The following is a 2,955-nucleotide window of genomic DNA, read 5'->3' as shown; positions in this document are numbered from 1 at the left end:
ATTCCTGAGACTCGTTAAAGAATTTTCTCAATATCTCGTTTTCGCATCGTTGCGTGATTTTCGAGTCCTAAATAAAAAAATTCGAATGTTATAAACTCGTGAAAATTATAAATGTGTGTCTCTTAATTATTCTAAAAAATAAATAATAAATATCGTTCTCCCCCCGAGACTGACAAGATAAGCAGGCATTTTTCTTCTCGTCTAATCTCGAGTGTAGATCTTATCAGATTTTCACCTTTATATCCACTCGTGTCGAGATACCTTGATAACGGTGTAGAACCTCATTGATTAAGGAAGCTTGGAATTAACAGTCCTCTTATACACAGAAAGATAGAAACACGTCGTCATACCTATAAATTATGTTTTCTTCTTCGAAATAGAATATTCTTGTGTTTACATACTTATTTCATATTTTCAGTCTTAAGTCAACGTGTGATCGTGGAAAATTTCTTGAAAAGTTCGATGAAAGTAGATAAAGTTCGACTCGGGTCCTTTATTTGTACCCTAATTTAGAGCATGGTCGAATTCTCATATTAAGATAACTGAGTTCGGCAATTATTTATACTGTTTTTTTTTTTATTAAGAAGAAAATGCGCAGTCAGGTTCTGGTGGCCGTAACATAAAATTTCCGTTGGACCAACATGGGGTTAATCGTCGAAGCATGTAAGGGCGGGAAGTGAGCGCGGGTGTGCTCGGGGAGCAACGGCGCAATTTTTCGTGACGCGCGAGGCAAGTCGAGAGCGGGTTGGCGCTCCGAGGGGCGTTCCGAGAAGGGATAGAGAGAGAGAGAGAGAGAGAGAGGCCCTCACCCTCCGCGTGTGCTGTATAATCGATATATCGAATTGTTTTGATGGAGAAGAGAGATGTACCGTCTCCGGCCCGGCCGGCCGCGACGCCACGGGATGGGGATGGGACGCGACGTGCCCCGGTTCCAGAATATTCGAGGGTGCGCGGGTCGACCCAGTGCCGCTCTCCTCTGTCGCGATCTGCCCCTAGAAATAAATACAGTCAAGGTGACACTCTCGCGCGACTCAATCCTCGTGGCACGAGTCCTCCTCCTCGAGTTGCTCTGTCCAAGACGACAATTTCGTTCTCTCCTCCCGGTAAATTTGTACTAGGAATACTAGTTTATATTTTGCTCCCCGGGAATATATATATAAAGTATAGTAAAAAAAACTCTATAATAAAATGATGTAATAAAACGCAAAGAAAAAGGAAATATAAAAAAAATTAATGAAACGAAAAAAATGATTTGAATCTCTCCGGAAAATTTTGTCTTTGTATTATTTGATTATTTATTTTTCCACAAAAAGATCGAAATGGGAAAAGTCTAACATTTGGTGATGATTAGAAAGATGCCAGAAAGAAAAACGCTTCTCGACGTTTTTACCAAGGGTCTCAAAACTGGCTTATCTAAGCTATTCCAATATTCGTATTGCACCCATCCGTATTGTATCCTGTTAGTTTAGAAAGCTCCTATTATCTCTTTCGGTCAAGAAAACAATATGTACCGTTAGGTGCCTTGTAATCTGCCTTTTTCTTCTTTTTTGTCTTTTACGACTCCTTTTGACTTTTCGTAGAATGTTCATGCTTGAAATTCCTTGATCCGCATACCTGAAACAACTTTCATCTTATCTACCATTATTTGTGCAACGAAGAGAACAGCTAATAAAAAAAAAATTAATAACGAAACGGAAATGCTCTATTATATTAAATATAAAAATTCAAGTAGAAAGTAGGCTAATGAGAGCCGAGCAAGTTGGTACAACTAAATTATGTAGAAATTTTCTTTAATTACGATGAACAATTCGGTCCTTTCTTTGGACTGGATCATCTTCAGCAAATCCAAATAACAAAAAAAATCATACTTGAATTTTTCTGAAAAAATTTAATTAATTATTTAATTTAAGTTATTTAATTTGATATCGATATATTTCAAATTCCCACGTGTTTTACGTGCGATCTGTCAAACTCGCCTGAAACAAAATAATTTGCGAAATAATTTTCATCAATATAAGCATTCACTGTATACTTTCTTTCCATCCAGAAAGAAATTGTTTAATTCTCTTCAAAATCCTTTATCTTTTTTTGAAAAAAATTCGGATTATTACCTTACGTAAAATTTGAAGGAAAAACAAAAATATTTTGCATTCACAATCACCGGCCATAAATCAATATATGTATTTACGATGCTTTACAATTGCGATATTAGAACTCACGGTTCTTGGAGTCATCAAATGGAAATAATATCACGCACTGCAAATTATAATGGGAATGAGGTCGAGAAGAATACGATTGAACACTTCGTTGTGATTATTATCGTTATTTCTTTATCGACGTTGTTATTATTACTCTGATTTTTATTGTTATTACTACTATTTGTATTAGTGATACTAATATGTTCCGGCATCTTTTTACTTTCGTATCACCAAGAAGGATTGTTCCGCCCGTCGATATAAATAAATAATTAAATATAAATAAAATAAATATAAATGAATACACAATGCGTATCGATTATCTGAATTTAAAGTTACATTTCTCGCGCGTCTGAATCCCGATTAAGGCTTTCAACCTTTGGCTTTTTCCTCCATCCGGAAAATCGGCAGAATTTTTTCGTCGCGTCAGCGCAACTACGTAATTACGTTCGGCGCCCATTTGTCGTTTATATTTATCGCATTCTTATTTAGATATTCGTAAGACGAGTTGCTTCGTCGTTATGACTCTCGTTGTCTTTACGGAGGATCTTAGGGTCAACGTCTATTACCGATAACCTTTGACGATCTATCTTTAAAAGAATTTTTTGCGCCGTTTCTACTTCCCGGCTTTCAGTTCATCGCTCGTTATGAAGAAGTAAAAATGTAAATATTGCAAATAAACATCCATATTCGGACATTTATACAACATTTGAAATAATCTTACTGTGAAAATTTTACCAAATAAAAAAAAAAAAAAATA

The 2,955-nt window shown here is 35.9% G+C and overlaps 1 protein-coding gene across 2 annotated transcripts in view; it reads left to right on the top strand.

Annotated features, from left to right (window-relative positions):
• The window catches only part of LOC115241430 (S-adenosylmethionine decarboxylase proenzyme), an 8,928-nt gene that overhangs the window by 2,613 nt on the left and 3,360 nt on the right, over window positions 1–2,955 (top strand). The gene's annotated exons all lie outside the window — the stretch shown is intronic.

The sequence above is a fragment of the Formica exsecta genome, unplaced genomic scaffold, assembly GCF_003651465.1.
Source record: "Formica exsecta isolate Colony F162 unplaced genomic scaffold, ASM365146v1 scaffold120, whole genome shotgun sequence".
Taxonomy (NCBI): Eukaryota; Metazoa; Arthropoda; class Insecta; order Hymenoptera; family Formicidae; genus Formica; species Formica exsecta.
This window is presented reverse-complemented; position numbering and strand designations above follow the sequence as displayed.